At 44.4% G+C, this 25,387-nt stretch overlaps 1 protein-coding gene across 7 annotated transcripts in view; it reads left to right on the top strand.

Moving 5' to 3' along the window:
* The window catches only part of HIVEP2 (HIVEP zinc finger 2), a 143,429-nt gene that overhangs the window by 83,558 nt on the left and 34,484 nt on the right, over nt 1-25,387 (top strand). For 5 of the 7 annotated variants that reach the window (XM_054819512.1, XM_054819513.1, XM_054819515.1 and 2 more), the window contains one exon: nt 6,511-6,608. The exons of the other annotated variants lie outside the window; for them this stretch is intronic. The gene's annotated coding sequence lies outside the window, so the exon portion shown is untranslated. The remainder of the gene's footprint in view (nt 1-6,510; nt 6,609-25,387) is intronic. 7 annotated transcript variants of the gene reach the window in all.

Below are 25,387 nucleotides of genomic sequence, written 5' to 3'. Positions count from 1 at the left end.
CATAGTTCCAGTGGTGGCAGCGAAATAAGATCCTGTGCGGAGTGGGCTCTGGGGATAGAGGAGAAAATGTAGGGAGGATCCAAAGAAGAAATCATGTGCTTGATTTTAATAAAGTGGATCACCTATGTGTAAAGTAAACAAACAAAGTTCATAGGTGATGTTTCAAAAGTCATTTGGCGTGATACATCTTTTAGGTAAATTTTGTTCTGATTGCTAACTTTCTGCAGAGCCTGAGAGACAATAAAACCAGCTCCGCTAACACATAAGTGTTAGTAAATATGGCTAATTTTATTTATATAATATGTATATGTACAAACATATGCATAGACATATATGCATACATACCTCTACACATACATATATTTATGTATGTACACACATGTATGTATGCATATGGTTCATGCATGTATAAATTTCAACAAACTAAAATTTTACAAAGATTTCTGGGTGCTGTTTGCATCCCGACCTGCAACATGGTGCTAGCTTGCAGGAACCAAAATACCAAAATGAAGAAAAGCTGTGAATAAACAAAATTTATATGGGCTATCACACTCCTATTGAGAAAAAATGTGGAAAACAAAAAAGCATAAATACTGAAAAATAAATTGGGCTTCAAATGTCTTTCTGCTTTAGTAGTGAAGATGAAAATGTTTACAGCATAAAGACATTTGATTCAAAAAATAAATTATATCCCTTTAACTTTGGAGGTAGTTCAAGATTTGATCTATTAATTTCATCAAACTGCTTGTAGGAAAACGTATTTCTGCAGTATCAAGAGCTGCCAGAATGATCTGGAATTAAGAGGGCAAAGGTAGACACACTGTAAGTATTTTAATCCAACTATTCACAGATGATTTGTGTGAACACATTAAGAACACCAGTAAAGTAATAGGAATAATTTTCTTCCAGTTTTTCCAAATTCAATTGCATATGGTATGATTGCATTTGATCAGGACGTGAACGTCATTTCTCAGATGATTGTCTTCTGCCATTGATCATATGAAGTCAATTTAAAGTATGACATTGCTTTTACCTTCCTCAACTAGGAAGACATTTTTGCTTCTAGTCTTAGCTGTCATAGCTATCAAGTTGTGTGTATAATAAATTGTGCTTTGTTTAGAGAGCGATAACTGTAAAATATTGCCCATTCAGAGGAAAAGTACTGAGGTTGAGATTGTGTGGTGGTTTAGGCCCAGCCGGTAGCTGGGTGCCACACGGCCGCTCACTCACCCCTCCCCCAGCGGGATGGGAGAGGAGAAGTATAACAAAAGGCTTGGGTCGAGATAAGGACAGGGGGAGATCACTCACTAATTACCGTCACGAGCAAGACAGACTGAATGTAGAGAGGAGATTCATCTAATTTATTACTAGGCAAAACAGGGTAGAGCAATGAGAAAATACAATCAAGTCTTAAAACACCTCCCCCCACCCCTCCCATCTTCTCAGGCTCAACTTCACTCCCGGCTTCAACCTCCTCCCCCCTCAGCGGCACAAGGGGGCAGGGAATGGGGGTTGCGGTCAGTTCAGCACACATTGTCTCTGCCGCTTCTTTGTCCTCAGGGGGAGGACTCCTCTCAACATTCCCCCGCTCCAACATGGAGTCTCTCCCACGGGCTACAGTCCTTCACGAACCGCTCCAGCGTAGTCTCTCCCACAGGGTGCAGACCTTCAGGAGCAAACTGCTCCAGCGCGGGGTCCCCCACAAGGTCACAAGTCCTGCCAGCAAACCTGCCCTGGCGTGGGCTCCCCTCTTCACGGGTCCACTGGTCCGGCCAGGAACTTGCTCCAGCGTGGGCTTCCCACGGGCCACAGCCTCCTTCAGGTGCCTCCACCTGCTCCGGCGTGGGGTCCTCCACGGGCTGCAGGTGGAATCTCTACACCCCCTCATCCTTCCTCCATGGGCTGCAGGGGACAGCCTGCCTCACCATGGTTTTCATCACGGGCTGCAGGGGGATCTTTGCTCTGGTGTCTGGAGCACCTCCTCCCCCTCCTTCTGCACTGACCTTGATGTCTGCAGAGCTTCCTACATCGTCTCACTCCTCTCTCCAGTTACAAAAGTTTTTTAACTCTTTTGTTTTCCTTCTTAAATATGTTATCACAGAGGCGCTGATTGGCTTGGCCTTGGCCAGGGGCTGATCCATCTTGGAGCCGGCTGGCATTGGCTCTATCAGACACAGGGGGAGCTTCTAGCAACTTCTCAGAGAAGCCACCCCTGTAGCCCCTCCCGCTACCAAAACCTTGCCACACAAAACCCAACACAGATTGATGCCTGGAGCTTAATGCACCATAGCTGCAACCAAGCAAAATTCTTACTTCTCCCATTATAGACCGTAATTCACAGAGTTCTGTGGACTTTCTGTGTTTGAAAAGGAGAAAAAGGGCAAAAAGAGCATTAGAAAATCCACACAGACTGTGTTCACAGTCTTTACATACTACAGTACAGAAGTTTGTGTGGTCGATTCATAGTGTTTAGTAAGAAAACATCTATAAAGGGGGGTTTCAACCCATGCAAAAGTGAGATTTGCATATAGCCTCACTGCTTTGAGTTACCAGCCACGAATTCAAGCCCTTGGGTGGTACGCTGCAGAAGTGTGCACGTTTTTCTACCTCTGTTGCCTGGCTCTTCTTTGGTATGAATTACCCTATACAATCCTGGCACCTGGCTGCAATTTAAATGGCACCTGGCTTTCCTATAGACCTGGTCAAACTGAGGCTTTAGGTAAATTCCCAAACTGTGGTAAGGCACAGTCTGTGCTGGAATGTTATCTGCTGCAAGCCCGAAAAGGAGTAACGTGGTCATAGCTTTATTTGCCCTTTGTACTCTTGAGGCAATTTCACCCGTTTATTGTGCTACTTCAGAACCTTCGAATAATTAGCAGTAAAATAAATATTATCCAGTTGCTTTCCTTAAACTTTAGTTTCTGATTAAAATACAAGTGAGATTGCGGACATTTTTTACCTTATAAAGTGCAAAGGAATCTCCCTGTACTCCCTTAGCCCCAACTGACCTTACGGTGTCGGTGTAACAGATATGTAAGCAATATAAAACAAAGTCCTTCTTCTTGTTGATCCATGAAATGAGTAAATCTTATGGTCAGATGATGCTGATGCCTACTGCTACGTTTCTGTTTCACCACTGAAGGTGTAGTTTTACAATTACAAAATGATTCCGGGAGTTGCCAAGGGAGAAGCTAGCAGTCTTTCAAAAGCAGACGGTGTAAGAATCATCATCAGAGCACTTCTGCCTGGGTGTTTCCAGGTCCCATGTAAAAGGCTAATCCCTGAGTGTCCGAGATACAAAGTTCAAATTGAAAAAAAACCCTCTTCCAAGCAGTAAGACATGCCGTGCTTCTCAGACTGTCATTTCCCTTCTGATGTGCTTGTTTAGTCTCCACAGCTGGCAAACAACTGCAGCAGATAAGGAGAGTCATGACCAGATATGACCAGATACTGGCAAATGCTCGGCAGCGGTGGTTGCGTTGCTGTCTGTCTTCGGTGGGCAGTCGTTGAAGGCACGCTCGTTTACTTTTGCTGCTGAAGAGCCAAGGATTGCACAAATTTTACTAATGCGGTGATAAAAACAAATTAAAAGTTCCTGGTTTTAGTATCACAACAATGCCTCTGGGAGCTTTAATGGGGCAGTAAAATCCTGTTTGATGACACATGCATTATCCGGGGTTGTTAGAGGCTCTGCAGGTTGGCTGTTCCCTCAGACCACGTCCTGTTTGCGAGCACCAGTGCTGCTGTAAGATGGTAGGTTAGCAAGGAGATGCAGTAGTACTGCTTAGACAAAATCTTACTGTCCTTAACCAGATCTTGCTCTGGACAGTATTTCGCCTAATTGTAAGTAACGATTAAGCTTCTTAAAGACTCAGAAACTGATCCAGCCTTCACTGGAATCAGGGGGAGTCTATCGCACTTGGATCAGAGGCTAAAGTATCCCTTGAGGAATGCCACTGAAGTCAGTGAGGTTACCACAGCGAGAGGGAAGACGCTGGCTCCCAGCAGTTAAGAGCTAAAAAAGAAATTAGGGAAAATGGAATGTAGTGTTCCTCGTGGATTTCAGTTTAAATACTCTTTATGAAGCTGGAGCAGCAACAGTGTGATTTTGTTTCACAAATGACATCTTTCACTTATGGCTTCATTCTCTTTTCATCGAAGTCCCCTCTGCTCCTGCCACGGTGCTATGAGAGGATTTAGTGTAAATGAGAATAAAGACCCTTGGTCTTTGGGTTGCGGATTAGATGAACTGATTCACAATGGCCCTTAATTAAAAATAACTGTGCAAGTGTAGCCAGCATCACTAAAGCCAGTTAGGCCTGTGACAGCACAGGGTGACCTGCTTGGGGGCTGGAAGGTATCCATGCCACACCAGGGAGGGGATGCTACAATCTAGAGCACTTCTAACTCCTGCTGAAGGATGGGGGAATAAGGACTCATGACTTCTTCATTGCTTCGCTTTGGTTTTTGACTGGAACTTTTCTCACGCCAGTTGTAAAAATAGTGAGTGAAATACTGGCCTTGCTAAAAACAGAGTTTTGCCCTTGAGTCCAGCCGTGCCAAGGTTTCACCCGCAGATTAAAAACGTATTGGGCCCTGTCTGTTCAAAGGTTCAAAAGTGGTTCCTGGCTCCACATCCAGATCATTTCCTAGAAAGTTGTATATTGATGTGATAAAGCGTCAGGGTCTGGAGCCAGAGCATATGTTATTTTATATACTCAGATGCCTGTATAGACCACTGTTGACATTGCCGGTCAGTAACACATTATTATTTACTATTTGTTTTTGTTGCTGATAGCAAACATTACAGGAAATAAAACCCATAAACATATGCCTTTTATTGCTAACTGGTTCCAGGCCTGCTTTACCCTTCAGATTTTGGCACCCTGTTTCCACCAGCTCACATCCGCACTCTGCTAGCGGTGGACGTGCCGTGCGTCACCCACCCCATGGTGGAGAGGCTTTGCCCTGTGTTTGGGGCAGCGTGGGCAGCCGTCGCGCTTGCTGGAAGCAGAGGGAGGTTTGCTGTTGGCTTCAGTGCCAGTATGGTCAGGCCACAGGCACAGATCTCCAGTCCAATGTGCTACATTTGAGATTTTCCTGTCCGAGTCCTCTGGCATGGTCCTCTGCCATGACATTTGTAAGCCCTTGAGGAGCGGGTACCTTCTCCTGCTGCAGTGACCCAACTGCCCCATGATGGTGGCCAGCCAGGGCTCAGCATCACAGCCAGGGCAAAGAGCAGGAGAAGGGATGACACGCGCTGTACTCAGCAGGACCCCGTGCTCCCCTGGGGTGCTGCCCTGTCCAGGAGCACATCCACCCTGGGATGCCCATGCTCATTGCCCATCCCTGTCACCTCACCTGGGCTGGCATCTCACGTGTGGCCATTCAAGGACACAGGGAAGCCTGAAAGAAAGTGCCCTGGGCAAAATGCGCGCTGTGGTTGTCTGTGTGTTCACGCTGGTCTTCAACAAAATCAGAATAGCCGGGCCCGTTGGAATATGTGGTCACTAGAAGACCACTGAACGCTTGTTGTCTCAGTATTAATGAGGGCAGCATTTAAGTCAGCTCTATTATGTGCAAATTAGATACAAGTCTCCACTTCTTGGTGCATTGTCTGTATGCCCTGATTAAAGGTAGCCTCCATGTATTCAATAACCCCCTCCCTGCAGGTGTAAATAGGGCAGCCTGTAGCTGTCTAACGCGTCTAACACATTAACAAACACATCTCCTGGTGCTCTGTGCCTCAGACGCACAGTGGTACATACATTCCTGCATACATGCCTACAGCAGGTCTTTTATATACAGAAAGTGCCTTTCTGTGGTCTTTCCCAGAGTACCATCACATGTAAAGAGAGATGTAAGGTTTATGAATTATTTTCACAGTGTATGCTAATAACTTGTCTAAAACAGACTAGCATCATACAGAAAAGGACTTTTTAGAGGTGAAATCACTTTTAAAGCACAGTGCTAGTAGGGAAAGAAGCAGAAAGAAAGACAATTGCACTGCTCTGATTTAATACCAGGAAAGTATTTGCATTTAATTAAAAAATATGTTCTCTTGAATTCTGATTTGGGCATGATCTTTTGAAAATTAAGCAGAAATTAGGCAGAAAACCTGGAACTGCAACCCCTAAAGGTAAATAGACTACAAAGGCACTTCCGTGGTTTGTGTGTTTACGCTACTTCTTGTATACATCACGTTTGAAAATACATCATTGTATGCACCTTTTGGTCTTGCATATCTATTGTTTTCACCTCGGAATATATTAGTTTGTGTGTATTCTAGCCCACAGCTAGTTGGAAACCACAGCACAGCTACTGATTGCTGGTGCCACGTTGCTCTGAGGGAAAAAGACCTGAGTAGCAAGAAGGACTGTGATTGAATCTCTGAAATTCTTACACAAATTGATGTAGCCAATGCCATGATGTCAATTAGATTGTAAAATCAAACAGCAGGCTGAATCAACCACAATCCTTAAAATTCTTTCATATTTGTTTTCCAAATAGGTGGAGGAGAGAGTCAACAGCCATATTTGCTGGAGCGGTAAACCAAATTGCCTTGACTGGAACCATTACTCACTTGCACCTTTGATGGCAGTGGCCAGGTAGGAGAGCAAAGAAAGGATGGGTTTGAGTGAACTGAGGGAGCGGGACCGAGTGAATAGTTTTTCTTTCTCAGAAGGCTTCATGTGGAAGTCATTCACATTTAAATACTGATTACATGTCCTTTTGTTACAACTGAAGTCAGCTCTCGGTGCAGAGGGATTTCTCTTTTGGGGCAGGTTATGTTTTTGTTCATCTGGAAGTGCTGTCTTTGCTTTGTCCACATAGTTTGCCGCTTTCCCTTCTCAATGCAGTTCTTGCATCAAGCATCCAGGGAACACACTTTTTGAACCAAATAAATGAAAAATGTACTTGTAAAAATACAAGAAGAAATGGTGGGTGGGGTTTTGATACCTGAAACTTTTTTTCATTTTTAAATTGTCCTAAAGTATAAGTTGGTGATTTCTGCTTGACCATCTTGCCATTTCAAGTGCACCATTGACAATACTGTTCAAGGTTTATTTTTTCCTCTGGGTCTTGAACGCTTGGGCACATAGGAACTGCAGTTATGAAAGTGCTGACACTGTAGTATAATGACACTCAAAAGTGTCATTAGCTTAAAGTTAGTAGATCCTCAACAACAGTCTTACTATGGCATCAGATAGGTCAGAAGCCAGTTTATCTCCTCAAGAAGAGGTCCGTTTTCAGCTACTCATTGCAGTTCCATGTTTATTTGGGTTGGTAGTCACAGGTTGGACAGGTTTCACGTTGAATTTGTCTCAAAACCCATGCCTGTGTGCAGTACAGAGTTACTTTTGTTGCTGTAGGGGACCTGAGGCACTGAGAAGCTCCTCTTCTCAAATCTTCTCCGTACAGGTACATCCTTGATGGTCAGAGAGTTGTTAGCTCTCGGAATTTATTGAGACTGGCTTGAAATAGTGAAAAGTTAAGAAAAAGTTTGATCTTTCTCATTAGCTTTCTTTTTTTTTAATTATCCAATATTTATCTGCAACCATAGGAGCTAGGCATATAAGGAAGACATGGGAGATTCTCATGTGATATCATGACCACAGGAGAAGGTGCTCAAAGAAAATGCAGAACATATTTTGAGATAAAACCCCCAGGTTTTTCAGAACTTTGTAAGCGGTGTTGGACCTATGTTTCATTCTATAAATGGATTGAAGGAAAGAATGGAGGGGGTTAACTTGAGATGGGCTATCCCTGGAACCTTTGCTCAAACCTGGAACTGATCCCAAATATTCTGCAGTCCAGGGTGGTGCTATATGGGATATCTCTTCTTATGGATCCCTCTCCAGGTCCCTGCAATGGAAGTTGCGTGTATTTGCGTTGCAGTCTTTCCCCACTACAGTCTCTCAGAGCTGACCGAGATCTTTCTGTGCAGCCTGGGATCAGAGCTGGGTGGGCGAGAGGGGTGCAAACTAATGGCTGTCAGCAGGGGCGTTACCAACGAACGTGTCGGCAAAAAGCAAGGCATCATCCTCACCAGAGGTCCTGTGGAATTTATGTTGAAAGTTCAACAGGAAAACAAACTGTCCTCATGCACCCCTAAGCTCTGTTGCCAGTTCGGGAAGCATTAATAGCGTGTGAAATTTATAAGCAGGAGTAATGGAATACTCCTGTAGTACAGAAACCTAGCCATGTCCTGACTCACCAGGCAGGATTTAAGTGGAAAACTGAGGACTTTGGTACACAAGAGCGTGGCGGCCATCCTCTGAAATGGGGTTTTAGCATAAATTTTTCAGGTTTCATTAGCATGGAACTTTATGGTACTTCTGTGCATTGGACCCTTATTGTTGTGGCTCTCTTGTACGCTGAGAACTCTCCCCGATAATGTGTCAGCCGAGTAATGGCACGCTTTACTTTTTTGTTTGGAACAACTGAATTTTAGAATAGATGCTCTCAATTAATGTAGTTCAAACCAATGTTATGGTAACTATGATAATATGTACCGCTACCTTGTGTGCTAAGGATATTAAGGCAAGCACTTAATACCGGTAGGATTGTAAATACACTGTGTGAGCTAATAAAAGGCTCCCATTAAAAACCTGAACCCTATTACTGCCTACTTTACAGGTGAAAGCTTGCAGTCTGATTCCACCGCTAGATATGGGGCAATAGGAAGGCACATTTTCTCTGAAGACAGGAGCATGCGATGGTGCCAAACCAGCAGTCCCAGGCGCCCTGCAGGGGATGATTCTTGCAGCAGAGCGAGTTTGCACAAGCTGTGGCGTGGAGGACTAGCTGCTTTACGTTGGCTGAGAATCCTTTGAAGATACTGGTCCTGATTCTCTACCGCCTGAAACCTTTTGCTATTTATACCTGGGTAAAGTGAATGCCGTGCGAGCATCAAATGCCACTACTCTAGTGCTAAAGGAGCTGTTATCCACTTTGCCCAAATATAAATGACTATGCAAAGGGTGAAGCAAGTTCAAGGTCTCTCTTTTTGTTATGACATTGCCCCTAGGTCCTGCTGCTCGTTGCTGACGGTGTGAACAAGAGGACGCCGTGTCTTTGTGGTGGTTTGAGCTCAAGATGTGCAAACTGAGGAGGAAGCAAGAGCACTCATTTCTTGTCCCGCTATTAGTCAGAGAGAGGGAAAACATGTTTCTTTTTCCACGTCCAGGAGGTGGCCGAGCAGGGTGGCGGGACAACAAATTCAGTGGCTAGTTCTCTGACAGCCTGGGGTGGGAAGAAAGAGACTCGAAAACACCCGGAGGAGGCAGAAATGGACGCTGCCACTTCGAATCTCCCAGGCCCCGGGCACGAAACGCCGCCGCGGCCGCACGGCTGCCCGCGGCCTCGCCGCCGCAGTGCCCGGGCGCCGACGGAGCTGCCGGCTGCGGGCGAGCGGTGCGCGCCGCCGCGGGTGCGCGCCTGAGGGCCGGAGGGCGCGGGGGCGGCGGCGGCTCCGGCGCTTCCCGCGCTGCTGCTGCTCCTGCTGCTGCTGCCGGGCGGCGGCGGTCGCCGCGGGCGGGTGCCGGACGAGGCGTGGAAGAAAAAAGCCTGCGTCTGCCGCAGCTGCCGCCTGCCAGCCCTTGTTCCCTCGGGAAACTGCGACACCCTTCTGCTGGCGAGGAGGTGCGATGTCTGTCTTCTGGTTCTGTTTGTGTCAGAGCACACCCTCCCCAAAAAATAAAAATCAGGAGTTGGTTAATGAAATCTAACAACTTCATTTTTTTTCCCATACACAATATGTGCTTCGTGTGTCTCCTGCGCAGGCACAAACGGCTATATGATAGCTGGCAGCGCATTAACAGGCCATATATTGGAAGGACACGGTCCCTGAAATCCTCTGGCACCACAAGCTAGTGCTTTCAAACTAGAACAGAGACAGATAAGGATATCGTGAAGGAGAAACTCGGCATTGCATGTTATAAAATTGAATCCTTAAAAAAACCTGGATACTTGGCAGTATTTCATCTCTTGTAAATAAACCCATATATATTCATGCGTATTTTAAGTAGAATATAGAGTACTGCAATTTCTGCTACCTAAGCAAGTATCTTGGTAGAGTAATTTAAAACCAGATCTGTTTCTGTAGCCAGCACTGCACCCATTAAATAGCAATGCTAGCTTATGGTAGGTGTTCCGGGCCAGGATCTGCCAGCTGTACGTGTACCTGTGAAGGCAATGAAGACATTCAGGAGTTGACCTAGCACAGGGTGAGGTCATCAGTGGCTGGCGCCTTCTGAGCAGAGCTGCGTGTGGACTGTGTGCTGCAATGCACGCTACTGTGGAAGGGACCCATGTAAAAAGGAAGAAATGCAAATCATTTTGAGTTACAGACAGCCAGAAGGATTCTTGCTCTATAATACCTAGATAAACCTCTATTTATGTAGCTATATCATTTCTGCAAGTAACCTACCTTTTGTTAGGGACAGGGCGTGATAATGTTATTAACACTGAACCACACTTGATGGGATTAACTTCATGTAACTTCTAATACATGTATATGCCTATGCACATCTATATTTCCCCTCTGTCTCAGAATATCCCAGGGTTACACATTGAAGGCTTACAGCTTCAGTGATGACATAGAGCGAACAATTGCAGTTTTAAGTCTGCCAGTGACATGTATGCAGAATCATTCTAACATGCCATGGTGTAGTAATGCTAAATTAAGTATTTCAAAATATAAATAAGAAGCTGTAATATTTGTTGGTCTTTTAAAGTAATTCTGTGAACCTCGCTTTTTGTTGCTCTGTTCTCATCAGAAATTTGAAGAATTTACATTTTTGACAAATTACATGATATCCAGTGCCCTGTCCAAATCCGTGTGAGCGGAGTCTCTTGCTCACTGACGCTTTGCTAAAAAGTTCTGAGACTGCAAAGTTTCAGCCAGCTGGGAATCTCAGATCCACACTGGCAGTTATCTCCAGATGGCTGTGCTCTTATTTTGCACCAAGCCTTCTAACATCTCAGTGGTTGCATGTTTGGAATGATGATGTATAGTGTTTCACTTGGTTTTGCCCAAAAATGTACAGGGCATTGTATGATAAATTTTGACACATGGTATAACTCCAAGAAGAGGTGAGAGGAGTGTGGGGAGAGAAAAGGGAGAAGGAAAAGTGTAGGACAGGAGAGGAAAGGAGTAAGAAAATGGAGCAAGAAGAGTTTATGTCAGTGTAATGAATTCAGCCTGACTGGCAAATACAATTTGACTGCAAGTTGTGAATTTCATTGAATTTGATCCAAGAAAGACACAGCTGAGCAATCTGCAGGAAGCAATCTTTTCCTAGAAGTATGCAGCTCCAAACTGTACAAATTCTTCCACTGGTCGTAAAATATCTGTGCACCGCTGAACCTGTGTAATCAGATACTTTTGAAGAGAAAGTAGTGTATCGAGACAGTCAACTGCAGAGTAACAAAAAACATCACTGAATGTAGAGTTTGGAAAGAAGAAAACCTATATAATTTGAAGTTGGCCAATGAAGCCCTAGTGATAAGGACAGTTAATCATTTCTGGTGCAGCTGTTTCCTGACATTTCTGCAAAATGTTGTGGAAAAATTAATGAAGGTTCGTTCAGTAATGGTTTCAAGCTTGGCTAGTGGAAAATATGACAGTATTTCCATCGTCAATTAAGAACAAGCAAGGCTTTTTTTTTTTTTTTTTCTGTAGGGGAAGTGGTATGCAGTTTGTACTGCACAGGAAACTGTAGACTTGAGAGCAGCTGTGTGATAGTAACAGGTATGCAGAGAATATGGAGAAGAGCCTGGGTCCTCTTATCACATATGTATAGTGTAGTAGAGCTGTCTCTGTTATGTACTGGAGAAGACATCTTACACAATCTAGCATGTGGGGTTGTTCCTTTGAGTATCTGACTGAAAATAAATGCCTTTCTTGTCACTTCAGTAACAAAGCTTGTATCAGTAAGATTTTCATTGCAATTGTATTTTGTTACTGTGATGTCCCAAAAGAATAACTTCTTTGGGTGGAGACACACAGGATTTTTTTAGTCAATCTCTGAAATTGATGTTGCTTGCAATTCGATCTCGGCGTGTATGATTTTCACAGCGATGCAGCACGCCTTGATGAACACGTGTGGTTGCTGCGCTCGCTGGGCGCAGAGCAGCAGTAGCCCTGCTCTAACTGGCTAGCCACTTTGTGGTTAGGGGTAGAGGGGAACTCGTCGTCCTCATGTGCAGTACAGACATGGGCTGTGCATGTGTGTGACCTCAGTATAGTACTTGTGTACGCGGTGTTGCAGATAGCCAAGAAAACGTGCTTTAAAAACGTGAGCATGGCCAGGGGGTACATTCCCGTCGCAGATCAGCATAGCTGAAGGTCACTGTAGCAGCTGAGCAGTGGCCTTTGTCCACTCCTTCACCTCATAGCCTGCAGCGCGTGGCAAGCGGCCAGCTGCCGACAGACTCCTCAGTGGCACCTTGGGGCACCCGCTGTGCTTCAGCTCCTCCAGCTCAGCTCGGTTTGGGGGATGCTGGATCCGCTCTACTGTTGGATAGGCTACATGGGACAGAAGGTAGTCAGGAAAGAGGCAAGGTCTGCTCTTGAGAGTAAGTTGTGAAGACCAGTCCCATGCTGTCAGTAGAAATAACTTTTTTTTGCTCACAGGGATCTACATTTTATTTTGTGTTAAAAATGCATTAGTATGAAAATACAGGGCTGGTACAGAAATAGTGTAAATCACTGCACATGCTTAGGGGAACAATTCGGGTGCTTAGTACCTTTCTGGACTGTGAGGGGTTGTACAAACCTGCCTGCTCTAATAGCTTTTTTCTTCCTCTTACTTTCTGAGATACTTTGAGCGCTGTCATAAATATGATTTCTAGCCTGTTTACGCAGTATGATGATTCATGCTAAAGTGGTTGATAGAAAGAAGATGCGTTATAATGAATGGTTTACTCTTTTCTAATATCATTCTGTAAAGGAGATGCTTACTCAGTGCTCCTGCTGCAAATTTAGAAGACCCTTGGCAAGCTCACTAGAAATGTTTGTCTTACTCTCTGCAATGCTAGCTGTGGAGTGTGTAGTTTTTATTGACGGGTTTAAGCCAGTGTAAAACAATAGCAATGGAGTTACATCCATGATTTGTGACCATTCACATAATCACCTAAAACAGCCACAAGTTCTCTCTGCCTGGTGCAGTCTCCTGTGAGGAGCTTCATTTAAGACTCTCCCAAGCTTGCAATCCCTAGTGCAGGTAAATCTGTTGCTAAAGTCAATGACAGCTTTACCAGTATTGGAGCATTAGGGACAGCTTATATAGAAGAGCCTGTAATTAATCTTGATTTGAGATATTAAAAGATTAATCCTTCAAGCATCCCATCTGTAACCACATGCATACTGCCACTGCAGTCAATATACTGTCGTGCCTGTGGTGGGACCACTTGTGTGCTGCAGGGTATGCATGGGAGTAAGGGAGAGTTGAGGGCTCTGCTTTTGCAGTTTATCTGATGTGGGAAATCTGAGGGCACTGGGTCAGACATGAGCTGCTTTTAAGCTTCTCAGCATGAGGGCTGTGCCTACAGCTGCTTAGGAATTTCCCATAAAAACAATTTGTCATTTGAAGGCGGAATTTCCACAAGAACAAGTTTTCCACTGGAAAATCTCCATATTGCTATTTTTATTTTTTTGTTTTCATTTTCCCATGGAAATCTCTGAATGAAATACTTCCCTTTAAGTCACCTTACTCCATGAAGGTCTTTGATTTGCTGAACTGAGCTAAAATGGTTTCAGTTGCCATTAAGTTGCATCTGCCTATTATTCCCTCTTGTCTCATGGTGAACGGCAGTACAAAAACTTCATGCTTGAGAAGTTCCTGTGGGCAGGTCCCACACTGTATTGTAGTCACCCTTGCAAAAAAGTCTGCTTACTACTGAAAAAACAATGTCATAGTGAAACAGACTCTAAAATAGAGGCCACAGACCCTGGGAAACCAGAGGAGCCTTGGTCCTTTGTGAGCTTGTGTCTTTGCTGTTCAAACTCAGTTTCCCGAATTTTTGTGTATTTTTTAGTGGCTATTTAAAACGTCTTCGGGGCTTGTAAAACTCTTGGATTCCATTTGCGATTAATGGGGAATAAAAAGTAAGTACATTTAAGTGATTGTAAAATTGGCTGAGGTTGCAGGATCAAAGAGAAGGACTCCCACACACATCTTGCTTTCTTGCTGGCCCTAACTGTCCCTCTGAAGGGCAGCTGGGTAATGGCTGGGGCGTTACTGTAGGTGAGTGGACACCTGGTGCTGAGCATATGGGAAGGGAGAGAGGAACGCTGCCAACACCAAGGTGTTCATTGTATCACACAGTGACCTCTTATGGATGAATGTTAAAGCAGAATGAATGCGCATACCACTTTTACTTTTTAAAGCAGCAGTTCGAATAGTTCCCCAAGATTTGTAGTAGATGCTGTGTTCTCCTTATGGTACTGTGTCTCCAGACTTCTAGGAATGTTTTTCTTTTTCTTGCTATCCCTCGTTGGTTTTTCATCCAGTTCTCACTTAGACATGCTGCCAGTTCTCCTTAAAGCACCAGACCTTTGGCTATATTGCATGGTGACCAGCTAGCAGATTTGATGATCGTGGCTGGTGGCATGCACAGAGCACTAGCCCCTGCTGTTCCCCAGGGAGACATGTCCCCCAGAAGGAAATGGGCCGTACCAGAAAGCACGCTGCGTGACAGCCACTGCACCGGAGGAAGCTCACTATCTACACGAGGCTGAAGGCTGGCGCAGATTTCTTCACCTCGTGCACACAGGAAGCAGCATGGCAGATGTCTGACTTTCCTTCAGGCAGCCTCCTCTGTGCTTCTCGGAAAGGCACGGGAGTTGTGGTTAAATATTACAGTCTAACCTTTTGCTTGCTCAGAGACCGATCAGGAGCTAAGTAACTTTAAACCATTAGCTCCATTTTAAATATCTCTTCCACAGGACGAAGGGCAGTTGACTCTCAATCATGTCATATCTTCCAAATGAATGACTCAGAGTGAAAATCCTGGGCTACCTTTACTTACAGCAGAGTGTGGTGCCAGTGCATCTAGTGAAACACATAAGTGCAAAAGTCCTCCTCTGTCCCTCGTTCTGCCCCTCTCATAGGATTCTCTCTGTTTCCCTCTCCCTCTTCGTCTGTCACTGCTTTGTTTTGGCCATCATAATTTTCACCGGGTAGCCTGAGTCAGATTTCTGAACGCTGACTGCTGGATCTGAACCTTCTTACTTCGGGAGGACAGGAGTGACAACTTATGAAGAACTCACTTGGCTGTGAAACCAGGAGGGCTTTTTGAGAGCTGCCTTAACCGTTAGCCCCGCCAGCGTCCTCATTCTCACCAGAGGGTGCTGGGACCCCTCCCGGCCCCGAACCCTTCTGCTTCGCCAGTGCTCAGCTGCCCCAGTGGTGCTGAGGGCAAAGGGGGCAGATCTGAATCGAAAGAAGTGGCACATAAGGACTGGTCATTTATTCTATATGTAAATATGTCCAAAATTGCCTTTAGGAGACACCAGCATACCTCACTGGCATTCAGGGAAACACCAAATACACTTCCAATGCTAACAGTGAAGACTTAATTGTACCTGAAAAGCTGAATACAGTTTCAACGATAACACAATGTGACACCACCATTTCCACCTGTGTACTGTCCTTTGGGGAAAAAAAAAGCCCACCTCACTTTTAATCCCCTATACTAAAAGAGAAGATGTTCTTTAGTTATAATTGAAGCTGGAGCTTTCATTCACCTGTTAGAATTTAAAGACTAAGTGAAGGAAGGGTCATAGCAATTATTCATACCATGTGGCAAGGAAAAAATATTGGCAAAATGTACATTGGTGACAATCAGTTGTATTTGACGGTTGCATTGCAAAAGCTACGAATGACCCCAGTTCTAAATGTAAGACAGGCAGAAACTGTTCTGTTTAGTGCATCCTAAAATTATCCAGCACATAAATACTTTGGGGAAGTGTAAAAATTAATTCTCAGTTTTTCAAAAGGCAGCTTAAAGGGGAAGGAATGCTGATGTGGAAGTATTAAATAAATGCCATCTCGGTAACAGTTTTACCAAATGTAGGGAAGAGTCATACACTTCATGTCCTTGTTATAAGATTCTTGGAGAAAATACTCCCACTCAGAGAGAAATTCACTGTAAACAGCTCTCTTGCTGTTAAGAGTTGATGCACTTTTGAGGATGCAGTGGCTCTTAGAAGGAGCGGAGCGTGTTGTGCAATAACGTGACCCTATGTTGCGTAGACACTTCCAGTTTTGGAATGTGAAATGTCTGAAACCGGGAGTGGGCGGACAAGAGGTGGAGCCAGCCAGGAGCCTGGGTGGCTGCGTTTCTGAGAAACTCTCTTGTGCTGGTGAGCACTGCTAATTTGCCAAGCGTATGGCTAAAGCCCTGAATAGTGCTAAGTCGAACCACTAAACAACAGTGAGTCGCAAATGGACATGGAGCTATAGGGTGATATTTTGGAAGTTAAATGTGTAAAACTTAGTTGAAAACAAGGCTGAATTCTTTCAGACCCGAAACCACAGCCTCCCAAAATGCGTCAGAGACTCTTGATGCTGCAGCAAGGTCAGCTTCCCTCCCCCCCCACCTGTGAGTCAGGACAACTCTATTAAAGGAAGCTTTTATTGGAAGCTGTCAATAGAGAGGTAGACAACATGCAGATGGTGAGGACACAGTGGGAAAGAGTTCGGATCCTGTATCTGCATAAATGGTCACCAACAGGGAGAAGACCATTTTTCTGGAGAACAGAGGGATACTGAGGAAAGAATAGTGTTTGAGCGAGAGGTAGGTTTGCCTGATTTCATCTTCTCTCTAATTAAAACCAGGATTCGGAGTCTACTCAAGCTGGCATTGTATCCATTTCTCAAGAGGGACAAAGGCTGAGTCTCTTGTGGCCTCGATGCCCTCGGTGTTTGTCCACAATTCCTTCTGTATCTAGTTTTGCTGTAAATCACAGAAAAATAATCTTAGAGCAGCTCAGTTCACTGTAGAGAGAAAAAGAAAACCAAGGAGGAAACAAAGTATTGGACGGGTGGGAATTTCAGTGGTGTGATCTTGATTTTCAGGCAGTGCAGGCACTTTTTGAAATAATAGAAACTTTCTGTGCAGTAGTCATGCACTTACTCTTTCCTTTGCCCTAAATCCAGACCTGCTTATGGGTGGATCAACACTACTGGGACTTAAAAATGTCAGTGAATAATGCTGTCCCATTTATATTAGTGCTCCTTTAACTTTTTCCTTATTGTTTGTTATTGTTCTTAATACCTGGACTGCTCTAGCAGAGTGTTAGCATAGATGAAATTCCTGTAGCAAGCAGCATTTTAACCACTGGGATGTGTGGTTTTAGATGTGCTCTTCCTTTTAATGCTGGCAGGTGCTCTGTGCTTCCCGAGCTCACTGTTACTGCTACCAGAGAAGAAATATCTTGCAGCAGCTTTGTGCTTAAAAAGATACCTGTAGAAGTAATTTACAATGTCAGTACTTTTATTGTTTCTATGTGACATTGCTATCAGAAGGAAAGAGATTCTGGAAACCAGCTGTAGTTATTTAATTCATGACCTGTGAGAAAAGAAGGTTTTGGGTTCCAATCCTGACAAGCACCTTGGGTGGAAAGTAGAGCGTGGTCCTGGCTATGCAAAGAGCTGGCCTACCCAAGCCCTCAGCACACTGGGTAGCACTGCATTTGAGTGATTTTCCTGAGAGCATCCCATGTGGAGTTTTCCGCTGTCTTGAAGGCTTATGTTCAACTGGTTTGATCCACTTTCCATTTCACTGGTGGAATATTTCTATTAACTTTCCCACAAGCTGATTCAAACTGCATAAAAAAGGGGAAAAAAAAAGTTACTCTTCTTTGCATCTTTAATTTTCATGTCAATGTTAAGATTTGGATTTGCATCCATTGGTGGTGCATTTCATAAGCAATCTTGGCAACGCTTTGTTCCTTGAGGTGTAAGGCACCTTTTCTTTAAAAAATGAAAATCAACTGGATGCATTTGCGGTGTCCCCCTGACTGCCAAGCATTCATTAGCAAACACTCAGGCAAATGGACCTCTTCATGCAGATATGTCTGAGCCCGTATGTGGATGTATTCATGTGTGGAGTTTGAGTTGGAGAAAATAAGCTGCTCTTGATAGACCTGCTGAGGTCGGTATCTGCCTGAAATTAGATTTATGTTTTCCATTCAGAAAGTGTTCAGTCTAAAGATGGTTGCAAAGGAAAAAGAAACAGAAATACATGTTCTTAAAGAGAGGGTGGACAGACAGACCTGAGCACAGCAGTATGGGCTCCCAGAGGGGGTGCAGAACTGCACCTGGGGGCCACTGCAGCAGGCAAAGGGAGCTCCTGGACGTCTCAGTGGGATTAGCTGCCACGTTCCCCTTTGGTGTGATTCAGCAAATCGTTTCCCCATTGGACAAGATGGAAGTATGCTTCCTCTGCCATCTGCCTGGTCGCCCGCTGTGTGAACCTGCTGTGAGCAGCCAGCAGGAAGCGTGGCTGCCTTTGACCTCTGCTGGCCTTTTTCTGGCTTCCTCTGCCCTTTGCAGTTTCTGGCAAGGTGCTGGCGCAGTGAGGCTGCAGGATAGCAATGTAACTGGCAGCACCATCCAGGTGTCATGTGAAACTGCAATTTGGTTCACACCAATTCTGTTCTTGCTACTTTTTGTGCTAAGCAGGTCTATATAGAATATAAAAGTCCAAATCCTATCTTAAGATTAGATTTGACATCCTTGAACAGATCAAGGAGAAAAATAAATTGTTACCCTGAAGAAAGCCATGAAGAAAAATATCAGACTGATAGCTTCCTTGCTTTTAAGTTTTGCTGATCAGAAATCAGAGGCTGAATTTTGGATCAAACATCCGTAGCGGTTTTGCAATCAAATACTCCCAGCTTGTGAAGACGCAAACAGCAGCTCCTCCAGCTTGCTCTAATGAACCGGCAGCTCTTTGTTGGTGCTAGCAGAGCAATTAGGCTCCCTGCTAGAAGAGCGGTGTTTGTTACGCAGTTGCATCCAAGTGATTGAGGTTATTTTACTCAAGCAGACCTCACTGGTCCACAATTAAAATGGCATTTTCATCTCACATTTAGAGGTTGAGAAAAAGCTTTTGAAGATCTTAGTTGCTCTGATGATGAGGTCTGAAGAGGAACAAAATCAAACCAGCGTCTTTTGTTGCAGCAGTTGGGTCGTGGCCGAGACAGTTGGCTACTTCATTATAGCAAACATGTAGGTGGCCTTTCTCATGTTTTGAGATCCAAGAGAGGAGCTGTGACTTTACCGACACCTTTGAGGGGAGTGGAGTCAATCCTTTGCAGAAGTGGGGTCATGTCAGCTGTGCTGTATGCAGCGTGCACTGACAGTGAGCCCTTTCCTCTCGGCTGCTTTGAACTTACCGGCTCCGTCTTTCTGGCAGGATCATATCCGAGTGGTGAGATTGCCCCAGGTTTGGATAACTTAAAATCTGTGCCTAATTTTTTGCACCTGTTTGATTGTGGAATTGATAGCTCGTTTGTACCTGTGCTTTCTCTTCAGCGTGATCGTTACCAGCAGCCTTCCTTGCTGGTACTGGTTCAGCTCTGACGGAAACGCTGGATGTAATTTGGAGGATGATTAGGGTGAGATCAGCTCTTGAAACTCGAGTCAAGTTAATGATGAAACCTGAGTTTTGTTAATAATACATTGTAATTATTACTGCCAGCAGGGCAGATATCTCATATTTCTCATCTTTTAGCTTGAGGATCCTAGTTACAGTGATCTGTTCGACTTCTCGGCCGTTCTGCCCTTTGCTCAGCTCTGCAAAAGGAAGATGTCCCATCTCCTCCCCCAGCTTTCCGCTCGAGCTTTCCCGGGTAGAGCAGTGCCTCCGCAGATGTCGGTGCGTTGCACAAGCTGGGGCGCAGAGGGGCTGAAAGGACGATACGTGATCAACAGATGAAGGAGCAGAACGTTAATAATACAAGACACCTAATTGGACCTGCCCTTTTGCCAAGCAGCGAGGACATATGTCAGCGCGCAGCAGGCGCCGGGCCCGTGGCAACCTGCTCCCACCTCCTACAGGTCTTCACGAGGAAAAAATTGCATTATGAGCTGAGCCGCTTGCCTGCTGTAATTGCCAATAAAGCATTAATCCTAACCTTTCGTAGACTGCATCTATTGCTCGCACCTCAGAGATGCCCGGCCAGATTGGAGAGGTGACATAAATCATGGTGTGCGTTGCATGTTGGTGAGTGGGAGGGGAGCGCACACCGGTGAAAGTGACACCGTGCAGGGGCGGGAGGGAGAAGGCTGTGGCAGGAAAAGCAACCTGCGGCAGGATGTAGGAAGATGTGAGATAGCGCAGCCCCTCGTTACTTAATGCCATATCTTCTTACTGCCTCCCATGGCTCCCGTTGCAGCCTCCCCTGCTCTGCTGCACTGGCGCCCGCTGCCTCCGTTTGCCTGCGGTGGGGTGCCCCTACCCGGGGTGTGAAATCAGTGGTGCTGTTGCCGACCGTAGGCTTTCATTTTGTGGAAGGTGCCATCATGGAACTGCTGTCCCACCCGAGGTGCGGGCAGCCACCGGTCTCCCACCCCAGCCCCTTGCCCTGCTCCACCTCTTGTGGAGGCGCTGAAAGCCCAGAGGCCAAAGGCCTGTGGGGAGCCGGGGGGCAGCTGCCGGGTTCTGCCCCACGCGTGTGGCCGCCCCAGGCTGCAGAGCTTCAGGGAAAAGGCCTCAGTCTATTCTGCATGAGTTTTGGAAAATACTGTGGAATGACAAATATTTTCTTAAGTGTACAGTGAAGGTAATTTTTCATTTTTCTTATACACCTTCCTACTGGTTTTTTTAACGTCATCTTCTCCTTTGTATATTTTTCTTTAAATGGGTGAAGTCTTAAAAAGATACATAATATATAACTGTTCCTTAAACAAAATTTCTGCTCCAAATCTGAGTGGGGGGATAGGCTGAGGTTCTGATCACTAGTGCTTTTAGCTTTATAACTTGAGTGGTTTGGGGTATGTAGTTCTGTCTCCTGTTAACTTTATGTAAATGTACTGCTGGAGTATGGTCTTCAGTATTTAAATGTAGTAATAATTATTTTTACATTCATATTTCCTCTAATATAATAGCATTTACTCTTCATTTCAGATGAAAATTAAATTGTCTGAAGAATAATATCATCAGCTGATTTTTCTTGCATCACAATGTTTACCTATTCTAGTACAAAAAATCAGTGACTATTAAATTTACTGCTAAGGCATAGGATGAAAAGACAAAACTATGATGCTGAACATAGAATGGTTGTATCAATGGGAATTAATCACAGCATATCAAGAAAAGAGCATGCTCTCAATTTCCCACTGGATATAATGTTAAAAATACAATCTTATTAACTTCAGTTACTTTTTTTTTTTAATTTTAGAATCAGAACAAAATAAAAATTGTAATGTCAGAATAATCATTTTCATTGAATCTTGCATATGAAGTTGGCATGTCTTACAGTGGGCTTTTTTTCCTGTTGTAAATGAGAAAAAAGGTCTGGTATAAACCTGTGTGGTTTTGTTTAACCTTGGCCCCAGAACGATTGATGTGAGGTATTTGGAGCCACACAGGAAGGCTGCATAATAATGAAACAAAACCCTCATGTAAGCATCAGCCAAAGGAGTCACGATATTAAACAGAAAAAAACATAATTGTAGAAAAGACCGTTTCCTTGCACAGCTCATGCGGAGCACTAGAAAGTTGGCACATGTATTACTTCTAGTAGTAATATTGCAATAATGTACTTTAAACAGTTGCAGACATTCTTAAGAGAGTCTTTGGGACTGGGCTTGCCTTCCCTTTGGGGCAGGGGCAGCAAAACTCACGCCATGCAGAAGCATAAAGTCTCCCTGCAAAGAGAGGTTGCCAAACATCTCTGAACATCTATGCTGAACGTAGTTGTGGCTCATCGTGTTGCAGTCCTGACGCAGGAAGGTGAGGTGAGCGGTGGGCTCAATGTGTGGTCGGTGTGGCACCGCGAGCAAGGCTGGCCAGTGCCGGCGGTGCAGAGATACGACGTGAAGTGCCTGAGCCACTCACCTCGGCGTGCGTGCCAGCTGACATACACAGCTACACCGCCAGCCCTTTAAAGGCACATGCGTTAATCCCTGTAAGTACAGCTATTTGGGAATCAGAAATTCAAATGTGTGGTTGGAAGCGCTTCTCGATACTGCTCATAAGATACTAAACTGTATCGCTTGGCCAGACGGTCGTTCATACTCATGCCACTTTATTAGGCAGCATAGGAGTGCCTTAAATGGGAGTAAGTTATATTTACACCCTTACTAAAAGCTCCTTTGTGCTGGTAAAGTGATGTAAACTGGCCTCAGAGCAGATGAGACTTGCAGAACAGGGCTGTAAAAGTGCAGCTGCATCTCATCAGTCTTTAGACCTATGTGTCTGCTTCTGGTGGGGCAGAGCCTTCCCAGGAGGGCAGTGCTGGCTCAGGCAGCGGAGCTGGCATAGGATGTGTCCCCCTTCCTTCAGCTCTCACAGTCTCGTTTCTGGTTCCCAGAGGAGTTTGCTGGTACAGCTCTGGTTTTGCTTCTGAATCTATTGCCTTGTCCGTTGGGCTGGATTAGGATGTCTTAATAGCAAACTCTCGTCTATTCGTTGTGGGATGGCAGGATGCGAAACCCATGTGGAAGACCTACTTGGTCTTTTCACATTTAATCTTTTGGTAATCTCAATGAAAAAGGGACAAGCTCAAAATCTGAATTTTCCCCCTTTGTGTTCTCAAGTTTCTCAAGTTATGTTTAGAAACAGGAAACTCTTTTGCATAAAGGTAAGATTGTGTTTTTAACAAGAAAAGTTGGTGTTAGACCAGCTAAATATACCCACACAGTCATACTCAGTGGGTAGTCCTGGCTATTTTTAGGCTTTATTTTTGCCTCTCTTTATTTATTTTTTTTAGTGACACCTCCACTGTACCTTCAGCTCGCAGTGAGGCACCACTTCCTGCACCAGTATGAAACTCGCAATTACAGGAGGAGTCAATCTTGTCAGGTGTCATTTATCACACGTTGCAGAGGGCTGGTTTCAGCAAAGGAAGAACAAAGCTTAATAAAAAGAGAGAGAGAGGGAGAGGGAGAAGCATTCTCTTAATAATTTGCCCTTTGCAACAACAGACCCTTATCTGATCACCCACGCTCATCTGCCTGCTGACGCTGTACTTGCTTCATTAGTACGAGCTATTTTTACACCTTTTGTGTCTTTTGAGGAACCGAGTGGGCCTGCTGGCTTGTAATGATTCACCATCTCCAGGCGAACAGGGTGTCCTCAAATCCTGCAAGGGGGGTAGGAAAGGGAAGTAGGGGCAAGAGTTCAATTGAATAAGCAAGTTCATTAATTTTCTTAGGTGGTCTGAGTGCTAAAACATGGCACTTCGGTCTTAAGGAAAATAACCTCTCTGCTTTTGGCTTACAAGGCAGTTTTTCGGATTGTTAGGAGCTATCCTAAGGAACATTTAGGAATTAATTAGTTTAAGTGTAGTTTAGCAAACATGAAGCCCCCATATACTTGTGTGTATACTCTATGTATTTGTTTTCCTGTCTGCAAAGGGGATGTTGGGGGTTGGACTAAGACATGTTTGGGAGTTGAACTAGATCATCTTTAAGGGTCCCTTTCAACCCAAACCATTGTATGATTGTACGTTGGAGAGGCTTTCTTTCGTTTGTAGTGTACAAGTGTCATTGGTGTATCACAAGCACCCAAGAGACTTGTGGATCAGATCTGCAGCTGATTTCACTTCCACTTTTGCCAATAGGAAAAAACCTAAATTTGGTGGAATGGAACAAGAATGGTGCAGGAGAAAGAGAACCCTGTACAAAGTTGTCTGGAGTTTTCTAGAGCTGAGCAGTGGTTGCTTTCCCTTTCGATAGACCATCAGCCCTGAAAATGTCCTCTCAGAGCCTGCTGAGCTCTTGCCTGGTGGCTGAAATTAAGATTTTTGCTGTCCTTACTTAGACTTTTCCTGGGTAGGAGTGATTTGGTGTCCCATTGTGTCACTTAGTAAGTACAGGATAATGGTTTCACATTGCAGGTTTCCTTGGAGTAGTTTCAAAAGTTGGTGTGATGTGGGATACATATATGAAACTTTAAGGTGCTGTTTGTACTAGGAATGCCCTGGTCTAACCTTGTCTGATACGTAGTCATCATGAAACCTGAGTGGTGCCTTTCCCAAGAAATGTTTTGGGGTTTATTGTGTTGGGCTTGTTGAGAATCTGTAACGGAGCTGTCAGGTTGGCCTGTCCCTCAAGCAGAGCCCTGTGGAATAACAGAGGTTTTGTATGCAGATTCAAGCATTTTGGTAGACCTTCATCTTTTCAGAGGTGTGTGCTCAGGAGAGTGATGCTCATGTTAATAAACACAGTTGATTTGTGTTCTGTAGAAAAAAACCTAACTGGAAAGAGTGAAATTTCATGTATACCTGCAAAACTCAGCAGAAAGCATGTGCATATTTTATTGCATTTTTTAAGAGGTGTTCTGATGCAATTGGATATTATACATACTGACTTCCAATGCTTCATGCAATAAAAACAAGGAAGTAATGTAAAATATAACCAGAGTAATTTTAAAGAGCTCCCCCCCCCCCGCCTTTTTTTCCCTGCTAGGCATCCTGAGGGTCGTAAAGAAAGCAGCATCCTTAAATGTGCAGTCTAATTAATGTATCTTAAATTACCACTGTAGTGGTCAGAGTCTTTAGGCAATGCTAAGTGACTACTAGATTGGCTACAGCAAGATGCCTGTATTGAGTCACTAGTCGAAACGGAATTTTTTGGCTGCAGAGTAGTGACTGTTGTGACATCTCTGCGATATACAGCATTTGGGGCTTAATAGCTGATCTCAGCTGAACTTTAACAAAATATGCAGAATGGATTGAAATAAAACTGCTGCAAAGGCCCGTTCTACTTTGGGTGCAAAAAATGGAAAAAAAAAATGGTAAGAACGTGCTACTGATGTTTAACATGCGTCTGTTGTTGTTTTGACATGTGGTGACCACAGGGCTCAGTAAACAATGACAGGTTTTAAAATAAGCTTGTATAATAATTGGTGTGAGTGAAAAACAAATGCAAGCTCGGATACTATAAATGTCTTCCTCTGTAATTTTTCCCTGGGGTGAGGGCGGCCGTTAGAGGCAAGTGCATTTGCTCATTCAAGAAAGTGTTTGAAAGACACTGATATTTTCATGTGAAACGCAAGTGGCTTTTTCTGACACGGTGTGAAAGGAGGCATAGCTGTTCGCAAAATCTGCCGTGGTTGCATAATTCGGATTGTGTAATTTTTAAACTAAGAAAGCCTCACTTCCCAGAAAATTCAGCGATATTTTCCCTCTAAGATGAAAATGCTA

This window comes from Grus americana, chromosome 3, assembly GCF_028858705.1.
Source record: "Grus americana isolate bGruAme1 chromosome 3, bGruAme1.mat, whole genome shotgun sequence".
NCBI classification, from domain to species: Eukaryota; Metazoa; Chordata; class Aves; order Gruiformes; family Gruidae; genus Grus; species Grus americana.
This window is presented reverse-complemented; position numbering and strand designations above follow the sequence as displayed.